This window comes from Pongo abelii, chromosome 18 (assembly GCF_028885655.2).
Source record: "Pongo abelii isolate AG06213 chromosome 18, NHGRI_mPonAbe1-v2.0_pri, whole genome shotgun sequence".
Classification (NCBI taxonomy): domain Eukaryota; kingdom Metazoa; phylum Chordata; class Mammalia; order Primates; family Hominidae; genus Pongo; species Pongo abelii.
This window is the reverse complement of record NC_072003.2, coordinates 71,101,950-71,124,696: the sequence shown is the minus strand read 5'-3', so window position 1 is coordinate 71,124,696 and position 22,747 is coordinate 71,101,950. Positions and strand designations below refer to the sequence as shown.

At 37.4% G+C, this 22,747-nt stretch overlaps 1 protein-coding gene, 1 long non-coding RNA gene and 1 other non-coding gene across 3 annotated transcripts in view; 2 read left to right on the top strand and 1 right to left on the bottom strand.

Moving 5' to 3' along the window:
• PMFBP1 (polyamine modulated factor 1 binding protein 1) overlaps positions 1-12,856 on the bottom strand; it is a 556,696-nt gene extending 543,840 nt beyond the window's left edge. The window contains exon 1 of the mRNA XM_063717359.1: positions 12,744-12,856. The gene's annotated coding sequence lies outside the window, so the exon portion shown is untranslated. The remainder of the gene's footprint in view (positions 1-12,743) is intronic.
• Positions 12,857-12,971: 115 nt separating this feature from the next.
• The window catches only part of LOC134760431 (uncharacterized), a 148,771-nt gene continuing 138,995 nt past the window's right edge, over positions 12,972-22,747 (top strand). The window contains exon 1 of the long non-coding RNA XR_010137852.1: positions 12,972-13,185. This is a non-coding gene — a long non-coding RNA (uncharacterized LOC134760431). The remainder of the gene's footprint in view (positions 13,186-22,747) is intronic.
• LOC112129459 (U7 small nuclear RNA) lies at positions 21,429-21,490 on the top strand. Its single transcript, XR_002911860.1, has one exon. It is a non-coding gene; the product is annotated as a U7 small nuclear RNA (small nuclear RNA).

Below are 22,747 nucleotides of genomic sequence, written 5' to 3'. Positions count from 1 at the left end.
TTATTTATTTTTTTTGCTCCCTTTCTCTACCTCTATTTCTGGGACTCCAACTAGATGTGTATTAGACATCTTGCTATTTCCCACATGTAAATGAATCTCTTTTCATTTTTCATTCTTTATCTTTCTTGTCTTCAGATTGTAAAATTTCTATTAGTCTGTCTCCAAGTTCACTAACTCTTCTGTTATTCCAATCTGTTTTTAAGCCCATCTATTTTTTTATTTTCTATTTGAGGTACCCTATTTTTATTTGAGTACCATATTTCTCAATTCTAGAATTCTTTTAACAGTTTCTACTTCTCTGGTGAGATTCCTCATTTTTAATTTATTACAAGAATATTTCCCCTTTACATTGTTGAGCATATTTATGACATTTGCTTTAAAATTCTTGTCTGCTAAATCAATAACTCTTAGGGCCAGCTTCTATTGATTGCCTTTTCTCTTGTGTATAGATCACATTTTACTGTTTCTTTAGGTGTCTCGTTATTTTTGACAGTATTATGGACATGTTGATGTGTTGTGGAGATTCTGAATTACGTTGTATTCCTGTGAAGAATATTGACATTTTTGTTTTAACAAGGAGTTTATTTGGCTGAAGTAGAAAACCCAGTTGTCTTTCCTGTGATGGATAGCAGTTGAAAGCTCTGTTCACATCTCTTAGCTTTAGCTGAATTGCTTGAAAACTATCTAATGGAAATCTAGTTCAGGGGTCAGGTGAAGAGAAGGGAGAGACTATAAACATAATCCCTCTCTGTGAATCTGTCATTTTCCTACTCACTTTTTAGCTGTGGGGGTTAGCCCAAATCCTGCCCTCTGTATATTCAGGTTAGTAAGTCTGTTAATATTCTATTTAAGTTATAGCTGTCTAATGTAGTGTCTACTGGGGTAAAAAAAAAAAAGTTACCATAAGAATGGGAAATTCATCCGTTTCCAAGCGGATATTCTTCCAGTTTCTGCTTGCTTTTGGTTGTTCTCCATTGTATTCAAGTAGTTAAGTTTATATTTTGTTGACAGATTACAGTTGTTAGCACAGAAGAGTTATTCAAATAGGTGATACTCTCTTGTTATCAGAAGCAATAATAATCTCATTAGGAAAGGTAAAAATAGTGCTGGGAGACCTAGATATCCACATGGAAAAAATTAATCTTCCCACACATGAAACTCAACACAAAATGGATCATAAACTAACATAAAATCTAAATCTGGCTGGGTGTGGTGGCTCACACCTGTAATCCCAGCACTTTGGGTGGCCGAGGCAGGTGGATCACCTGAGGTCAGGAGTTCGAGACCAGCCTGGCCAACATGGTGAAACCTCGTCTCTACTAAAAATATAAAAATTAACTGGGCATGGTGGTGGGCACCTGTAATCCCAGCTACTCGGGAAGCTGAGGCAGGAGAATTTATTGAACCTGGGAGGTGGAGGTTGCGGTGAGCCAAGATTGCGCCACTGCACTCCAGCCTGGGTGACAGAGTGAGACTCTATCTCAAAAAAAAAAAAAAAAAAAGAAAAAAAAAAGCTAAATCTACAAAACAGAGGAAGAAAATCTTTGTGACCTTGTGGTAGGCAAAGTTTCTTAGATAGGACACAACGCATAAAAATAAACAGCACATTATCAAAATTAAAACTTTTGCTCTTGAAAAGATATCATTAAGAAAATGAAAAGGTAAGCTTCAGATTGGGAGAAGATAATCTGAACATACACAATTGGCAAAGAACTTTTATACAGAACACAAAAAGAACTTTTATACCTCAATAAAAAGACAAACCCATCTAAAAACTGGAAAAATATGTAAATAGACATATCATGAAAGAAGATACCTGAATACACAATAAGCTTATAAAAAGATATTCAACATCATTAGCCATCAGTAAAGTGCAAATTAAAATCACAGTGAGATAGCAACGAATGCCTTTTACAGTGGCTAAAATTAAAACGATTGACAGTTCCAACGACATGGAGTAATTGCAATTTTCATACATTCCTGAAAATGATATAAAATACTACAACTACGTTGGAAAACAGCTTGGCAGTTTCTTACAAAGTTGAATATAAAATGATTGTATGATTCAGCAATTCCATCTCCTAAGTATTTTCCCAAAGACTGTAAACAAGTGTTCATAGCAGTTTTATTCATAATTGCTCCAAACTGGAAATAACTCAAATGTCAAACAATAAATGAATGGATAAACTGTAATCTATAGATAGACCAGGTATAAAGAAATATAATACTGATACACAGAAAAATATTAGTAAATATCAAAAACAATACTATGAAAAAGAAGCTGGATGCAAAATAGTACACACTGTTTAATTTCATTTACATGACACTAGAGAAAGGTCCAAATTAATCTATAAAATCAAAAAGCACATTAATGATTGCCTAGGGTTGAGGGACAAGGGATAGAAAACGACTGAAGATAGGACAAGGGAACTTACTGGGATAAAGAGTGAGAAGGGGAAAAGAAGCTGTATCTAAAAAGATACTGACCAAGAATTTTAACAAAGCTGGTAAAAGATAAAAAGCCATGGATTCAACTCACTAAAGGATAAACAATATATATACATTGGAAAAAAATATATGTATAGGCCTATCATTAAAACTACTGAAAATCAAAGACAAAGGGAAAACTTTCAAAGAAGCCAAGGTGGCAAGTTCTCTTTATTATTTTATCAGACAAAAATAAGTCTGATAGCTAACTTCTCAACAGAAAGGATAGAAGCCAAATGACAATGGAATTACATTCTCAAAGGGATATGCCAATCCATAAACAGCAAAAATACCCTTCATCAATGACAGTGAAATAAAGACTTTTCTTCAGGCATAAAAAAGAATTTGTCATCAACAAATCCACATTAAAATAAATATTAAAGTGCATTATTCAGGCAGAAGGGAAATAATCCCACCAAGGGAAGTTAGAAGACACAGAAAGGAATGAAGAGCCACAAAAACAGTAAATCTAAGCAATTATTGGCTGTATAAAATAATAATATTGATGTCTAAAGGCACCAAAAATAGAGAATTAAAATGCACAGTAGCAAAAAACAAGTGTGAATAAATGAACATAAAATATTATAAGGTCTGTACTTCTTTTTTTTCTTTTTTTTGAGACAGAGTCTTGCTCTCTGGCTCAGGCTGGAGTGCAATGACGCGATCTTGGCTCACTGCAACCTCTGCCTCCGAGGTTCAAGCAATTCTCCTGCCTTAGCCTCCTGAGTAGCTGGGATTACAGATGCACGCCACCACACTCAGCTAATTTTTTGTATTTTAGTAGAGATAGTGTTTCACTGTGTTGCCCAGGCTGGTCTCGAACTCCCAAGCTCAGGCAAACCACCCACCTCAGCCTCCCGAAGTGCTAGGATTACAGGCCTGAGCCACTGCACCCTGCCTACATTTTTTTTTTTTTTTTTTTGAGAGGGAGTCTTGCTCTGTCGCCCAGACTTGGAGTGCAGTGGCATATCTTGGCTCACTACAACCTCCACCTCCCAGGTTCAAGCAGTTTCTCGTGCCTCTGCCTCCCGAGTTGCTGGGATTACAGGTACACGCCACCACAAACAGCTAATTTTGTATTTTTAGTAGAGATGGGGTTTCACCATGTTGGCCAGGCTGGTCTTGAACTCCTGACCTCAGGTGATCCACCCGCCTCGGCCTCCCAAAGTGCTGGGATTAAACACAAATATATCAGTGATGATGTTAAGAGGTCTAACTGCAGGCATCTCATTTCTAACCACTGGACTCTTAAGGACCCCAAGACCTTATCTCTTGAGGCTATATGACTTTAAAACCCAAGCCTCTTGAACGGTGAGACCTATAACTCTTTCCTATCAGCAGTTTTATGAGCCTACAGCTCCCTGATTGTTTCTAGACCCTAGGGATTTCCCTTATTTTTTTAATGCCTCTTATATGCTATATATAGGTGTTTGTAAGGGATAGCATTTTAGGTTATCTTTTTCTCCATATTGCAGGAACAAGAAAACTTATCTTTATTTCCTGAAAAAATAAAACTGTGTGTTTAAGACACTTGAGGATATACTTTTTAAGTTAAAAAAAATTATTTCCAATCCACCTTTTTTTTTTTTTTTGAGATGGAGTCTCTTTTTGTCACCCAGGTTGGAGTGCATTGGCACGATCTGGGCTCACTGCAACTCTGCCTCTGTTCAAGCAATTCTCTTGCCTCAGCCTTCTGAGTAGCTGGGACTACAGGCATGCCCCACCATGCCCGGCTAATTTTTTTGTTTTTGGTAGAGACGGAGTTTCACCATGTTGGCCAGGCTGGTCAAGTGATCTGCCCGCCTCAGCCTCCCAAAGTGCTAGGATGACAGGCATGAGCCACTGCGTCTGGCCTCTAATCCGTTTTTTAAGTGAGAACAAAACTAGTAAAATGTAGTAAATGAGTTATTATCTTCATAGGATAACTGAGAAATCACATTTTTATTTCTATAGCAGCTACAATATACTTGTTACATAAGTTCAACTTCAGAACATGTAATTAAAATATCTACATTGACTCTTCCATTATCCAACAGGTCTAAATTCAGAATCTCATATGCTTGTTAATCAGTACTATTTAATGCCTGAATTCTTGTTTTCCTTATTCTCTTGAGACAGGGTGATTTTTTTTTTGAGGTGTTAAATTTTGAGGTGGGGGATTGGGGGATAGATAAGTCAACTTTCTAGCAACCTCAATTCCTCATCTCTAAAAGGGAGATAATAGTACCTAGCACAGAATGTGGCAAAAGAATCAAATGAAGTAACAGTAAGTTCCAATAAATGTTAGCTGTTGCTTTTATTCCTATGTATTATCTTTCCCCAGCAATGATCATTACTTTTGAGAGTATGTCTTAGTAATGGTAACTGTTTTTGAGAGTAAGGTCAAATGCTTGGCATGAGCCACTCTGAGGAATGGGTAAGTCGTACCTTGAGGATCACACATAGTAACAAAGGAAACTCCTATAGGGTATGTCTGCCATAGGCTGGCTCTACTCTACCAGAGAAACAGGTAGGCAGACAATAACGGATGCTGGCAAGGATGTAGAGAAAGGGGAACCCTCATACACTGTTGGTAGGAATGTAAATTAGCATAGCTGCTATGGAAAACAGTATGGAGGTTGCTCAAAAAACTTAAAATAGAATTACCATATGATTTAGCAATTCCACTGGGTATACATCCAAAAGAAAGGAAATCAATATATCAGAGAGATATGCAGTTCCATGTTTACTGCAGCACTATTCACAATAGCCAAGGTATGGAATCAACCTAACTGTCCATCAATGGATGAATGAATGAAGAAAATGTGATATATATACACAATGGAATATTATTCAGCCATCAAAAAGAATGAAATCCTGTCATTTGCAGCAACATAGATGAAACTGGAGGCCATTATGTTAAGTGAAATAAGCAAAACACCAAAAGACAAGTATCTCATGTTCTCACTCATATGTGGGAGCTTAAAAAGTGAATCTCATGAAAATAGAGAATAGATTGCTGGTTACCAGAAGCTAGGAAGGGAAGGAGGGAGGGGCAAATGAAGAGGAAAAAGAAAATATAAACGTATATATTACCCCTGGGCTGTACACTTAAAAACGGTAAAGATGGTAAATTATATATGTGTATTTTACTTCAATAACAAATGATTTTTAAAAATCATGTTGTATACCTTAAAATAAATAAATAAAAACAAGTCTTATTCCTTTCTTCCCCAAAGCTGTTACCAACTACTCTTGGTACTTCTATTTCTTGAGGACTGACTACAGAATAGGGACACACATCCCCAAGTCATTTTCATTTTAAGTGTTTTATTACTAATTGCTATAGGGAACTAGGTAGTGCCTAGTGAAGAAGGTATGTTTCCTGGGGTTGTGGTAACAAATTACAACAAAATAGGTGGTTTGAAACAGAAACTTACTCTCAGGGTTCTGGAGACTAGAAATCTGAAATCAAGGTGCAGATTGATTTCAGCACAGCTGTGCTCCCTCTGATGTGTCTGGGGAAGAATCCTTCCTACCCTCTCCCTAGCTTCTGGTGCAGAATTGCAGGCAATTCTTTGTTCCTTGGCTTGCAGCTGCACAACTACAACTTATGTCTCTGTCATCACATGACGTCTTTTCCTGTGTGTGTGTGTCTAGGTCTCTGTATCCAAATTTCCCTCTCCTTTCTCTTTTCTTTCTTTTTTTTTTTTGTTGTTGTTGTTTGTTTTGTTTTGTTTTGTTGTTTGACAGAATTTAACTCTGTTGCCCAGGCTGGAGTGCAGTGGCACAATCACAACTCATTGCAGCCTCAAACTCCTGGGCTCAAGCTACCCTCCCACTTCAGCCTCCAGAGTAGCTGGGATACCTGGTTATTTTTTTGTTGTTGTTATTTATTTTTAGTAGAGATGATGTCCCACTACATTGTCCATGTTAATCTCAAACTCTTGAGCTCAAGCAATCCTCCTGCCTCAACTTCCCAAAGTGCTGGGATTACAGGTGTGAGCCACTGTGACTGGCCTCATTTCTCTTATAAAGAAACCAGTCACTGAATTAGGGTCACATTCACAAATACTAGGGGTTAGGACTTGAATATACCTTTTTGAGGGACACAATTCAACCCACAAGAGAGAATGTCTTTAAATTTAAGAAACTATTAAAAGTTCTTATAATCCCTGTCCATGTTCTGTAGGTCTGGGTTTTTGGAAATCCCTTGAGCTTCCTTTGTCCCTCATAGATCTCTGGGTAATGCTTTTTAAATGATCCTAGACTCCCGAACTCACAGCTCCTAAAAAGCCCTCTGTACAGAAGTTTCTCTTCCCAGGAAACAGGCTTGATGGTATAGTTAGAATAAATTTCTGTCCTCCTTGAGGACATGGATCAAAGCTTCATAATTCCTTGATACTAGAATGGGGTCTGATATCAATAACATTTTTTATGAACTAGAAATCATTCAAGTACCTTCTTGTTTCAGCTGTGTAATCTGTTTCTCGGGGGACTTTCTGACTAGGTGATTACCTTAAAACAGAGCTCCCATGCCATGTAAGAAAGATCTCCTTAAGGTTTTTCCTCACACTCCACATCCCTACTATTTCCTCCCTCTGAGACTATTTTATATTGTTCAAAAATCTCCTAGAAGGCATTGATTTGACTTCTGAGAGTAATAACACTTTGCAAAATATGCATTAGTGAAACTGCTTCCAGGTCATCATACTTTACATTTTTGCTTGGTGTAATATTCCCAAAGGAAACCACAACTACTTTAAAAGAAGTTACATGATTATGACTTCATGTATGCAAATCAGGCCTCCCCTAACATCCTTTCTTCAGTTGGTTCTTGTCTGCCCTTGGTTCTACTTTTTTTTTTTCTTTTTTCTTCTGTTACTATGGCAGAACAGATTGAGAAAGAGTCTTACTCTGTCACCCAGGCTGGAGTGCAGTGGTGCGATCATAGCTCATTGCAGCATCAACCTCCTGGGCTCAAGCCATCCTCCCATCTCAGCCTCCAGAGTAGCTGGGACTACAGGCATGCTCCACTGCAACTGGCTGATTTTTTAAATTTTTTGTAGACATGGTCTCCTTATGTTGCCCAGGCTGGTCTCAAACTCCTGGGCTCAAAGGATCCTCTGCTTCGGCCTTCGGAAGTGCTGGGATTACAGGCATGAGATACCACATTCAGCCTCAGTTCTACATTTGATGTTGCTACTCTTGTAAGTGAAAAGTCTTTACCTTGATGGTTTATCCCTTCCATGGGATAAATCATCTACTATCATTTTGCTGTATCCTGCAAATATTCTTATAAAATTATTTGAAATATTCTAAGAATAAAAATAACTTCTGTATATCTATCACACAGTTTAATAAAACACTACCAGTATAGTTGAAACATTCTATGAACACTTCCTTAAAAACATTCCCCCTTTCTTTCCCCCACCCACACCAGGTACATGTACCATAAGTTATCACCACAGCTAATTACCACCTGGAAGCTGATGTTTACGATCCCATGCATTTTTGATACCTTTACTAAACTATATACTATTCTACATATTTCTAAATGCTAATTCTGTATTATATCTGTTATAGATTCTTCTGCAATGCTTTTCCCCTCTAACTATGATTGTGAGATATATCATATCGATACATACTGTTTCGCTTCATTATTTTAATAGCATCACTTTCATTTTAAGAATATACAACCATTTTTATCATTCTTCTACTGATGGACATTTAGTTTCCATGTTTCTACTATTACAAACAATGCTTTTTGAACAGCCCCTTAGATCACAACTAGAGTTATTTTTCTCTTTTTCACAACAGCTTTATTGAGATATAACTTATATACCATAAAATTCACCCTTTAAAGTGTACAATTCGTAGTTTTGAGAGTATTCATAAAGCTGTGCAACCACCACAGCTACCTAATTCCAGACTATTTGCATCATCTCAAAAAGAAACTCTATACTCATTAGCAATAATTTTCCATTCTCCCCTGCCCTGGCCCCTATCAACCATTAATCTACTTTCTATCTCTATGGATTTGCCTATTTTGGAAATTTTTTATAAATAAAATCATACAACATATGACCTTTTGTGACCGGCTTCTTTCACTTAACATGTTTCCAAGGTTCAGCCATGTTATAGATGTACATTGATTGTGGTGATGGTTTCATGGGTACATGTCAAAACTTATCAAAGTATACACTTTAAAAATATGAAATTTGTTGTATGTAAATTGTACCTCAATAAAACTACCAAATAAAATAGGCAAAACAGGCCAGGCATGGTGACTTGAACGCCTGTAATCCCAGCACTTTGAGAGGCCAAAGCAGGTGGATCCCCAAGGTCAGGAGTTCGAGACCAGCCTGGCCAATGTGGTGAAACCCTGTCTCTACTAAAAATACAAAAATTAGCTGGGCATGTAATCCTAGCTACTCCTGAGACTGAGGTGAGAGAACTGCTTGAACCCAGGAGGAGGAGGCTGCAGTGAGCTGAGATGGCGCCACTGTACTCCAGCCTGGGCAACAGAGTGAGACTGCATCTCAAAAAAAAAAAAAAAAAAGGGCAAAACATTTTTATAGATGCTTCACAAAAGACGTTCAGATAACAAGTGGATGAACGACTACTCTATTTCATTAAGCATCCGAGAAACATAACTTAAAATTACAATGAGACATCAGTACAGACCTACAGCAATAGTTAAAAAAATTTAAACTACTAACTACTAACAACCCCAAGGGCTGATATGACTGTTGAAGAACTGGAACTGCCATATGCAGCTGATGGGAATGCAAAATGGGACAGCCACTTTTGAAAAAGGTTTCAAAGTATTTTATGAAATTAAGGCTGAGCATGGTGGCTCACACCTGTAATCCCAACACTTTGGGAGGCTGAGGTGGAAGGATTGCTTGAGGCAGGAGGTTAAGACCAGGAGGTTAAGTCCAGCCTGGGCAACATAGCAAGACCTTTTTTCTACAAAAAATTAAAAATTAGCTAGGCCTGGTGACATGCTCCTGTAGTCCCAGCTACTTGAAAAGGCTGAATCCCAGGAATTCGAGGTTATGGTGAGCCATATCCTACCTCAAAAACAAAACAAAACAAAAATAGAGAGAGAGGAAAAGAAAAAAAAGCAAAGAGCAAGCAAGCAAGCAAGAAATTAAAATCTTTGGCCACACAAACACCTGTAGCCAAATGTTTATAGCAGCTTTATTACTAACAGCCAAAACCTGGAAACAACTCAAAGTCCATTAACTGTTGAATGGATAAACAAAATGTGGTAATACATATAATGGAATACTATTCACACATTAAAAGAAAAAATTAGTGATACATGCAAGAACATAGATGAATCTTGAAAGTATTGTATCAAGTGAAAGAAGCCAGACACTACCAGCTCATACTATGTGATTCCACTAACACGATGCCTCCAAACACAAACCTATAGCAGTAGACATCAGATCAAGGGTTGCTAGGGACCAATGGTGAGGATAGAAAATCGATAATCAGGGCATGAGAGGACTTTACAGACTTACAGATATACTAAAAATGATTGTGATAGTTCACAACTCTTCACATTTGTCAAAACTTACAGAACAGTATTCCTTAAAGGGGTCAACTTTACCATATGCAAATTATGCCTAAATATGCCCGACTTTGTTTTTTCAAAACTGAGGGTGAGGTGGGATGGGGTTGGGGGAGACATTATATACAGGAGAACAAAGATAAGAATGACACCAAATATCTAAAAACAACAGCCAGAGGACAATAGAATATTAAAGTGCTAAAAAAAGTCAACCTAGAATTATATATCCGGTTTAAAAATAAATCTTTCATAAATGAAAGTTAAATAAAAACATTTTCTAAGAAACAAACACTGATAGAATCCTCCACCTACACGCAGTATTAAATAAATGAAGTTATTCAAACTGAAGGAAAATTATGAAAATATGGATCTACATAGATGGATGTATTCTATCAAACACTTAACAATGAAATGCCAATCTTATACAAACTTTTTCAAGAAGAATACAACACATCCCAGATCATTTAAAGATGTCAGACACCATTACCCTAAGTCTAAAACCAGACAATCACAATAAAACAAAACTGAAGACCAATCTCCCGAAAATGGCAACCGAACAATGAAAAAAAATCTAGTTAAAGCCATTCCTCACATCATATATAAATGCAAATTTCAGGTAAGCTAATGTTCTCATGTGAAAGATAATGCCTGAGATGGTTAGGAAGAAGATTATGAGAATATATTCAGGTATATGCTGGTAGAATTCACCATAAAATTATTTTAATATAAAACATCCAAAAAATTAAGGCACGCAAACTATTTTCACTCTTCATGTTGATCAAGAATTTTCCTATTTCTTGTTAATTCAAAAAGACTCTGGATGCAATACCTTGTCAACTTATTTTTTGGTATGCCCCTGTGCTCATATACTACCTTACTACCTTTATCTCTCTGTTTTTTGTTTGTTTGTTTTGGAGATAGGCACGATCATTGGCCACTGCAGCCTGGAACTCCCAGGCCCAAGTGATCCTCCCACCTCAGCCTCCTGAGTAGCTGGGAGCAAGGCGAACACCACCACAGTTGGCTAATTTTAAAATTGTTTTGTAGAGATGGGGTCCGACTATCGTCTTGAACTCCTGGGTTGGTCTCGAACTCCTGGGCTGAAGCAGTCTGTCCACCTCAGCCTCCCGAAGTGTTGGTTGGGATTACAGGCGTGGACCGCCACACTTAGAAATGACTTTTCTAATATCCTTAAATCAGCCCTCATGTAAAAGTTTCAGCCTTCTCATTCCACCTCCCTCCGAACTACAAGTTTTAAAACTAAGAAATGACAGCCATTCGGTAGAAGTAAAACACTGTTTTGCTGCTTATTTCTACTTAAAAAAAGTATATACATAGATATATATTATGTAAATATATATAATTATATATATAGACATACGTGTGTGTGTATATATATATATAAATAAACGTCTAGAATTGGACTGGGGTCCCACTAACATCCATATTTCAAAACAGAATCTAAAACTCCCTAAAACTGGGTTGGGCTAGGCGGTTCACGCTTGTAATCCGAACACTTTGGGAGGCTGACACTGGAGATCAGTCTGGGCAATAAAGTGAGATCTCTTTTCTACTAAAATAAAATACAACTCTCTAATACAAAATTTTGTGTGTATGTGTCATATTCTGGAGAAAAGCTCCAAGGTTTTCCTCTGGGTCTTAAACAGGACTATGACCCCCCACCCCCAAAAGAATCTCTGTTCTAGAGGCTAAGCACATAGAAGCTCATACTGCATTATCAAATTGGAAAGTTAATAGAGGATTTTCATGGTCATATACAGGAGAGGTGGGGAAAGCTGTCTATTTAGACTGTAAACTCCTAAAATGTTCATAAATCTCAATGGAAATTAAATCCACTGGGATGGGAGAAGTATCATAATAGACAAAGAAGCTAATGAACAGAAGGTTTTAATCAGTGGTTACTTTTGTGCTTGGGATCAATCCTCAGTTTGTCCTGCAACGTAACTTTTGGCATTATTCGTTTCAAAGTCTGAACAGTATCCAAAAACCCAATACGAAACGTATGGATCAAGAGGGTCCGACCAAAAACAAAACAATTATGTTTCCGATGTGAATGCATCAATAGCTTACTTTTGTAGCGCTTTATAAAACGCTGTCACTTGCTGCTTTCCACGTCATGATATTCCCGGTCGGGAAGAGTAGGACAGCAGCATCTTTTATGAATAAGGAACTTTTTGGATTCAATTTGTGAGGTGTGGGACGCTCACCAGGTTGCGCGAAAGCCATTTTTCTACATCGTCAAGTGCACGCACCCGTGTCTCATAGTGTTAGTGATGAAGACGAGGATGAAATTACCAAAGACATCAGTGGGGAGTGAATTATACTTGGGGGAGGTGTAAGCACGTCGGAGAAAGAAGGAAGCTGAGAGACATTTTGTTTGTGAAAGAGGGAAGGTAGCGTTAAGAGGAGCCTTCCATCAGGGGCAACAGAACGGGGGCAGGCGTGGCGTCTCTGAGACGGCCGGAAAACGACGTGAGGGAAAAACCTAGAGGCTACGAGTAGGCGAACAGAGGGCCTGCCTCAGGGGAGCTAAGCAGCTCGCCTGAAGCCCCCCATCTGGAAATGGCCTGTTTAACTCGGCGCCCCTGCAGCTCCGGCCGCCCTTTTTTGTTTAACTCGGCGCCCCTCCAGCTCCGGCCGCCCTTTTCGTCGCTCTCCCCTCGCGGTCGCTCACCCCTGAGATCCCTGGTTCCATTAAGACGCTCAGCTTCATTCGGCAACTCGCGGACACCAAGCGCCACAAATTCAAATACGAGCTCTAGAGACTCTGGGTCTCAAATGTCTCCCAGAGTGAAAGACAGAGGAACCAATCGAGGCCCTGCTGGCCTCAGACGTCTAAGGCGATAGGAGTTGCTAAGAAAAGGGGGTGGGACGATACCCAGTTGCCAAGACGACGGCTTCCGGGTGGGCGGCTTGAGGTGGCTTCCGGCCGCTAGGCGAGACTCCGCGGGAAAACTCCCTGCTAGAGGGACTAGGAGATTGGGGGCTGCGGCCGTTTCCTCCGGAGCAGCCACGGGACTGTGTGCTGGGGTCACTCCACCGGCTGTGTCCTTTATTCTTCTTTCTCACCCAACGATTTACCTGAACGATTATAAAGTGCACGTTATTTCCCTAAGGTAAGCGTATGGTGGCGCCTCCTCCTCCAACAGGGGGGTAACAGAAACCCGCCGTCAACTTTGTTACACAACATACCTGTACTTAACCAGAATAAGTTGAAATTTTGGATCTTTAAACATTCAATAACCTCTTGCTGTGTGAGGTTTTTTGACTGCACTACATACATTTTGTAGTCTTTAACCACTGAATGCGGTTTAAGTTTACAATGAAATTTAACGTTCTGGTTGTTTCTGACCCCAAATTTCATCTGAACCAGTTAAATGGACGAAGACCTGAAATTATTTTATTTTCTGTAACAGTCTCATAGGTTCTCAGACTTAAGTTCTTAATCGCCCATAAATCTGAAGGCAGGTGGTAAAGATGAGCAGGTGATATGAGCCCAGTCCATGCCAAGACTCAAACTAATTCAGCTGAGACTCCTTTCGTTAGGAGCATTATTTTAATTTAAAAAATTTTAAACCGAATGGTAAACATAGCTGCTTTAATTTCAATTGTATCTCATTTGATGATGATAGTCCCACACAAGACGATCTCATTTGTCAATGAAAGTAAACATCAGTGACCACACAGCTTTCTGCAGATAACTCTTTAAACGAACATCTTTTATCAGACCACAGAAATCATTATTAAATTATTGTCACTAAAATGTAAGAACTAAAGCAAAACTTATCTGCTTATCGAGAACAATTTCTTCCTCCATAGTTAAGGTAGGGAAGCATTTATGAAAGCTTAGATCTATATGTATTTGGGATCCTGCCAACCCCTTTCTTAAAATTCCATCTTCAAAACTCCCTGCTAATGAGCACTTTTCCAGCAGCTTGGATGAAACATTCTGAATAATTCCTCAGCCTGAAGGTTAGAAATTTCATTAAATAAAAAATTAAATACACAGAATACTTAAGTATGAAACATTAATGAACTGAGTAATACATTCTTAAGAAGAGGAGGCACTTAAGAAAACACAGGCCACCTGCATTGTGGAGCCATTCAATGTGATGAGATTTGATAAATGGGCAAGAGATCAAAAAATGCCCAGGGTTTCAAAAGAGAATGTTCCATGAGCAGCTTACTGCCTACATAGACTATTTGAAAATCAAACCAACTCAGCAGAAGCCCAAGAGGCCTTCAGATGAACCCAAGTATCCTTTGGATGTCAGTGTTGTACTGAACAAAGTTAGTTGAACTGTTATTTATCTGACAAGAAAAAAAAGCCTAAATTTTGTAAGGACTTACACCATTCATTTAAAAATATATAGTGATCTTAGAGGTTAGAAAGCACAGAAAAGACACTTGAACATAAATTAGAGGTACTTAAAAGGAGAAAAACAAATTTCCTCTGGTGGTAGACATGTATTTGCCATTGTTCACTGTCTCTCCTTGATGTCTTCTCCCCTCAGCTTGGCTGAATCCTACTTATGCTTTTAAGACCCAGCTCAAATTGTGAATCTTTTGTGACCTAGTCCATAGTCACCTCTCTCCCTCCTGAATGCCTATAATAGTCTTTATTTGGCATTTTTTTGTATTCCTTATAATGTTTCTTATTTATGTTTATGAACATATCTTACATATAACTTGCATCATCTAGACCCTAAACTACTCAGAATTGTGTTCACCATGTACCTGGCAGACAGACTTGAACAAATAAGTTTTGATGTAAAAATGCCAAGATTCATATTAAATATAGTTGAGATCCATATTAGTTTGCTAGAGCAAACATAACAAAATGCCACAGACTAGGTGGTTTAAACAACAGAAAGTTATTTTCTCACAATTCTGGAGGCTAGAAGTTCAAGATCAAGGTGTCAGCAGGGTTGGTTTCTTTCTGAGGTCTCTCTCCTTGACTCAGATCACTGTCTCATCTCTTTGTCTTCATGTGCTGTTTTCTCCATGTGTGCGCACACCTGTGTCCAAATTTTCTTTCCTTGTAAGCACACCAACCCTACTGGATTTAGGCCCGTGTTAAAGACCTCATTTTAGCTTAATTACCTCTTCAAACACCTTATCTCCAAATAGGGTTACTTTCTGAAGTACTAGGGGTTACAACTTTAGCATATAAGTTTGGGGGGACTGAAGCCCATAACAGTAGCCAAGACTCAAAAAGCAGAAATGATTGGGAGCAATTATCTGTCACCTTTCAGAACTCCCATCTTTAGACCTATAGATAGCATAAATGTGTAAGTCAGATTAGTGTAAGATAATAGGAAGTGGTAGGGCCTGTGGCAATTCAAAGTATATTTGCCCAGACAGAAGGCATTCAAATTAAAATTGTAAACAACCCTCCATCCCCACCTGAGCCATCCAAACAAAACAGTTTGGCTGATTTTGACTTACAGGTTATCAGTTTGCAAAAACCACCACCATGTTATTTCATTTGGAATCATAACCTCATGGTGGATATTGGACATATTAAGTATTTTTATTGCATATCCAAATACATTTTTCCCAGACCCCATTGGTTTAACACAGCTTTTTTTATTGAGTACTTGTTGTGTTAAAGGAACTGTACTAAGTGCCATGCAGGGATTAAGACCCATAAGTTTGGCTACATATATCCTAGAGTTACAAGGACCTATTTTTGAGATCATTTATTAAATACCTAACTTTACAAAATTTAATTTTTTGTGTAACTTTATCATGTAAATAAATTCGAACTCCAAAAAAAATTTCTTGTCAGACTACATGCACCACAAAGACCAAGACTGTGTCCTCAAGTACAAGGGTAGAGGAAATGAGACAAATAAAAAAATAATTATTGAGCAAGATGAAAGAAGACCATAAGAGGATTATAGATAAAGTGCTATGGAAGATTAGAGGACAAACAGATTTCATCCAGCTGGGTGTGTTGCTGAAGGTATTTAATGCAGTTTGAATTAATCTTTTCATGGCACTTGGTATCTCTAATATAACATTAATCGGCATATTATATGGTAGCTGTTTGCTTATGTTCATACCCCTCCCAGTACATTCTAAAATACACAAGAATGTCTTAATCTTTATTTGTTCCAGTCTAATGTTATTCAAAAGCATCTAGTGTTACCCAAAGGAGTCAATTGGGGAACTTTTTAAAAAGAAACTTGTCTTAATTCTAGCTCTGAAGATTGTAATTAAGTAGGCCTGGAGAGGTGGTAGAGGATCTTTGTTTTGAAAAGTTTTCCCTCACTTAATAAATCTGGTAATCACACCATTTAGAATCTACTGCCCTAGGGCACCTAGTATATAGTATGCTCTCAGTAAATTGTTGTCACATTAAATGAGCAGAGCTGCAATTTAGTGAGATTAATAAGACTCCAGTGTGTAGGATGAATTAAAGTGGGAAATATCCTAAAGGCAGGAAAGTCCTATTACAGATGTCCAGCTAAGAGATGAAGCAGCCCTGAACTAGGGTAGAGACAATAGGAGAGAAATGGATGAGAAACACTGAGAAGGTAGAATGAGCAGGCTTAGGTGAAAATTGATATAATGCAGAAGTTCTCAAAATGTAGTGTGCCTAAGTCTTACATGGGTTGTTGATTTAAAATGATTTCTGGGATCTATCCTTGAAAACATTTTCAGCTAATTCAGGGTAAAGCACATGAATCTGCATTTTTAACAACCCTTCTTCATGATTTTGATTTTGATTATTTAAATTGAAAACCTCAATTTAAGAACACACTGATCTGTTGACCATGGTGAGTAGGGAAGAGGGACTATTGAAAAAGAATTCTAAAGATTAAATCTTGAGCGCCAGGGAATATGATAAGCCATTAATAGACCCTGAAAATTTGGTTTCGAGGGAAATAAAGTTCATCCGTGAAGCTATTCGGCAAGTAAGAAATGTCGTTTAAGAGCCTGGAAAAGAGGTATGAGTGAAGAAAAAATTGGAAAATCTTTGTTTAATAAAGATTTCTAAGAGATCAAAGAAAAAGAAAATGGTTATACAGAGAATTGAGGGAGTATTTCTCTTTTTAGAGACCTTGAAAGAGGCAGCATATGAAACAAAGTGGAAAGAAAAACAAACTGGCAGAAACCAAAAACAAGAGTCTCAAGCAAATAATATTTATAGCAGGTGAATAAGAAATACAGGGGTTGTGGTGTGGATGTAGAGAGGCTTCTGGATTGACATGTATCTGTATTGTTGAATAGAGGAAGTTCTATAGAATGTTGGGGTTTCTACGAGTTGAAGAATAAATTCACAGCAAAATCAAACCTAGGTGATTAAGCATAATTTATAATGTAGTAAAAAGAGTGAGAAATTATTTTAACAAAGAGGTGACCCCTCAAGTTACTTCTAATTCATAGAGGTGTTTTTTTTTTGTTTTTGTTTTTTGAGACAGTTTTCCTCTTGTTGCCCAGGCTGGAGTGCAATGGCGCAGTCTCGGCTCATTGCAACATCTGCCTCTCCAGTTCAAGAGATTCTCCAGCCTTAGCCTCCCAGGTAGCTGGGATTACAGGTACCCGCCATCATGCCTGGCTAATTTTCTTATTTTTAGTAGAGACAGGGTTTCGCCATGTTGGCCAGGATGGTCTCGAACTCCTGACCTCAGGTGATCCACCCACCTCTGCCTCCCAAGGTGCTGGGATTATAGACGTGAGCCAATGTGCCCGGCCGAGACTTCCATTTTTTATAACAAAATAATTTTAAGAGCAGAATCAAAGGAAATAAAAAGTGAGAGAGAAAATGGCCATGATAAAATTAATAGTAATCATTCATTATTAGCCAAACATAGATTTTTGTAAAGTTCTTCTTGAATAGTAGGGTAAGGTAAAAGAAATGAATTAATAAAATTGATTAAAAGTCCTCTTTGTAAGAAGTAAAAGAACAAAAGAATAAAGGTAATTTGTGGAATGGAGTTTTTTAAGTTTTAAAGAAGAAAAATAGTTGGAGGGAAAATAATATTTTTTCTAGGTTTAGCAAAAAAATAGTTTTATAAACATTGCATGTTATGTGCCAGTCTTATAAGCTATTCATAAGTAGATAGTGACTGTGGTGGTCAACTGTATAAAAGATCTGGCATGCCTCTTACAAGTTGTGTATACAACCTTGGTTGAGTTAGTCCTGTTCTATAAAATGGAAAATAATAACACCTGCCTTATAACATTAAATAAATGATATAATGTTAAGTATGTGCCAACTATATAGTAAGCATTCAATAAATGGTAGCTATTTTTATTAAGTGAATGACCTTATGCAATTTACTTAACTGCTCTGAATTTTTAAGTTTTTTTTTTCTGTCAAATGGGATTAGTTGTATGATGTTTTTATAGGGTTATCAAGAAGATTAAGTTATTAGAAAATTAGGGTTATTAGAAGATCTTGTAGTATGAATAACACATAACACATAAAAACACTCAGTAAATGTTAAATACTGTTATCAAAAATCTCAAAATAACACGTATCACAATTTTCACAGTGCTTTTAAATATATTCTTCATATAGTCTTTTCAACAATATTGTGATAGTCCCTTTTACAGATGAGATGCAGAAAGCTTGAGAAATTAGTGCCAAAACAAGCAGTCCTCTTATTTCCAGGCCAGTTATCTTTCTCAACATGCATTTAACTCACAAGACTTATTTTTTTAACTTTCTATTTTGAAAATTTTTTTCAATTCTTCAGCTAAGACAGCAGAAGAGATGATTTATTGTATACTGTTACACTCAGCCACAGCTTATTTTTTAAATATTAGATTTACATGTAGTTGCAGTTAGTAATAGTACAGAAAGATCTCTTGTATCTTTCACCCGGTTTCCCCCAGTGGTAACTATATCTCGTGTAACTATAGTACAGTATCACTATCAAGAAATTGACATCTAGTGACCTTATGTAGAATTCAAAGGTTTAACATGCATTTGTGTGTGTGTGTGTGTGCATTTAGTTCAATGCAGTTGTACCATGTGTAGATTCATGTTACCTCCACTACATTCAAGATGCAGAACTTCAGTCACCACAAGTATTCCTCATGCCACATTTTTTTATAGCCACAACTGATCCTCCTATACCCCAGCTGCTAACCCCTGCAAATCACTAGTCTATTCTCCAGGTTTACAGTTTTGTCATTTTGAGAATATTATATAAATGGATTAACCATTGTAACCTTTTCGGATAGACAACTTTTATTTTTTAATAAGATTTACATTTAATTTATGTCAAAAATAAAGACATCTTAAAAATGAAACGTAAGCCTTCTCTCTAGTGGAACAATGGATCTCTTTCTAAGTTCTTGGCCTACATGTTGTAAGAGAAGAATTGGATGAACCACATGACAGAAATTAACAATGACAAAGACTCTCAAATTTCAAATCTAGACACACATAGTTCTTGGATTTTTAGATGACACAACTTTTTCCTTTTAAAAATGGTTCAAAAAACAAAAGATGGTTCAATGGCCATTGCCTGTCTTTCTTCTCAAAATGCTTTCTTGTGAAAATGTACCTAGTTGTACATCTTGGGTGTATTTTTACTGTCACATCAGTGACTATGGAAAAAGAAGAGAGTGATATCCTGGAAAATTGTGGAATAAGAAGTTTCAGAGCTTGGTCTTCTAACAAAACAACCACTAAATGTGAAAAAGGTATTATCAACTATTTTAGAACTCTGGAAACTGATTGAACACTTAACAGCAACCTGAGGAGTGCTTGGTGAAGAAAAGTACAGCTGAAATGCAATAACATTTCATTGCAATACAGCTAGCAATCCCCTTTCTTCCACCCTGCTGCAGCCATGGGGATAGTAGTCCACATTTCTGGAGTAGCTGGCTATTGCCAGGGGTGGCAGTAAGGAACCTTTCCTACAAATTTTAGGAGTTGTGCATTTGGTCAGTCTGGCAATTCCCTAAGGAACCAGCAAAGACACTTTTTGTTTTTCAGCCCCCCTGGCTTGTAGCAGCTTTCTCATGGCAGCTAACAGAATATGTAAAGGAACACACTCTTTTCTCTCTCTCTTTGGATCCATACATTTAATTAAATCTCTGTCAGGTCAGTGCCTGACTACAGCAATAACAGAAGAGAAACTTCTTTGTCCACATAAAATACTGCAGCCTTAAGCAAGCAAAAATGAGCAATCCGTGAAGAGCAGTAGAATCTGATTTTGAGAGTTACCACATTATAGTACTCAAGATGTCTAATTGTCTAAATCTCAACAAAAAAGTCACCATATAGAGAAACAGGAAAGTATAGCCCATTCACGGGAATTTTTTTTTTAAAAAAAGAATTTTTACAGAAACCATCTCTGAGGAATACTAAACATTGGAGTTACTAGTCAAAGACATTAAACCAACTCTCTTAAAATGCTTAATCAGTTAAAGGGAAACCACAGACAAAGAACTATGGAAAATCAGAAAAACAATGTATAAGGCCTGGCACAATGATGTACACCTGTAATCCTAGTGCTTTGGGAGGCTAAGGTGGGAGGATCACTTGGGGCCAGGAATTTCAGACCAGTGTGGTCAATATAACAAGACCCCCAATCTGTACAAAAATTAAAAAAAAAAAATTAGGTCTGGTGGCACATATCTGTAGTCCTAGCCACTTGAGAAACTGAGGCAGGAAGATCCCTTGAACCCAGAAGTTTGAGGCTGAATTGACACTGTACTCCAGCCTGAGTCACAAGAGTAAGACCATGTCTCTTAAAAAAAAAAAAGAAGAAAAAAAAAAGAATGTACAAATAGGGCATATCAATAAAAAGATAAAAGTTATAAAAAAGGAATCAAATAGAAATTCTGAACATAAAAGTACAGTAGGTTAAATGGAAATTCACCAGAGGAGTTCAATTGCAAATATGAGTAGGCAAAAGAGAAAATTACCAAACTTGAGATAAGGCTATTGAAATTATGCAATTTAAAGAGCAGAAGGGAAAAAGAATGAAGAAAAAGGAACAGAACCTTAGGGATTTGTGGGACACCATCAAGCGTACCAGCACATGCATCATGGAAGTGTCAGGAGGGATGAGAGAGAAAAAAACAAAAAATATTTCCCAAATTTGGTGAAAGACGTGAATATATTCATCCAAAAACTTAAACATTAAGCAAGATGAAGTCAAAGAGATCCACAGTAAGACATGTTATACTCAAATTCTACAAAGCAAGAGAATCTAGAAGGCAAAAGGAGCTAACTCTTCAGGTAGAAGGAATCCTCAATAAGATTAACATTGGATTTCTCATCAAAAACTATGGAGGCCAGAAGGAAGTGGGATGGCATATTTAAAATAGTAAAAGAAAATAACTGAGAAGTCTATATTTGGAAAAACTGTCCTTCAAGAGTGGAGAAAAGTATTACAGCTGTTTTAGAATTTGTGTAGCTGGTTCCTAGTCTTCACTGGAAGCACCCTCCACTCCTAAAAAAAAAATGGAGAAACAATTATGATATTTTCAGATGAACAGACTCTGGGGGAATTTATTACTAGTACACTTGCTTTACAAGAAATGGTAAAGGGAGTCTTTCAGGCTGAAATGAAAACCATGTGAACAAATAACACTAGTAAAGGTAACTACTAGTAAAGGTAACTACACTAGTAAAGGTAACTACACAAGTAAATATAAAAGCAGTATTGTATTTTTGGTTTGTGATGTTTCATTTTACTATGTAATTTAAAGGATAAATGCATAAAACAATAATTTTAGATTTGTGTTAATAGTATATGATGTAAAAATATGTTACCTGTGACAATATAGAGATGGACATGTATAGGAATAGTGTGTGTGTGTGTGTGTGTGTGTGTGTGTGTGTGTGTGTATAATTGAAACAAAGTTGACATTATTCAAACTAGGTCATTATAACTTTAAGATATTAATTGTAATCCCCAAAGTAACCACAAAGAAAATAATGTACACACACATCAAAATGGTACACTACAAAATATGAACTAAATATGTATATTTTTAAGTGATGATGGAATTGAGGTTAAAAAAAACATGTAAGATATATAGAGAACAAATAGCTAAATGATAGCAGTGAGTCCTTATCAGTAATTATTTTGAAAGTAGTTGAATTCAACTCTGCAATTTAAAGGCGAATATTGTCAGAATTGGAAAAACACAATCCATCTATATACTGTCTACAAGAGACTCTCTTTCAATACAAAGAAACAAAGAAGTTAAAAGAAGAACGGGAAAAGATAGTCTATGCAAGTGGTAATCAAAAGAAAGCTGAGGTGGCTATATTAGTGTCAGAAAAATAGACTGGGTTTTTTATGTTGTTGTTTTTTTTCGAGACAAAGTCTCGCTCTTGTCCCCCAGGCTGGAGTGCAGTGGTATGATCTTGGCTCACGGCAACCCATGCCTCCTGGGTTCAAGCGATTCTGTTGCCTCAGCCTCCCAAGTAGCTGGGATTACAGGCACCTGCCACCACACCCGGCTAATTTTTGTATTTTTAGTAGAAACAGGGTTTCACCTTGTTGGCCAGGCTGGCCTTGAACTTCTGACCTGAGGTGATCCGCCCGCCTCGGCCTCCCAAATTGCTGGTATTACAGGTGTGAGCCACTGTGCCTGGCCCAATAGACTGTTTTTTTTTTTTTTAGATAGAGTCTTGCTCTTTCGCTCAGGCTGGAGTGCTGTGGTGTGATCACAGCTCACTGCAGCCTCAACCTC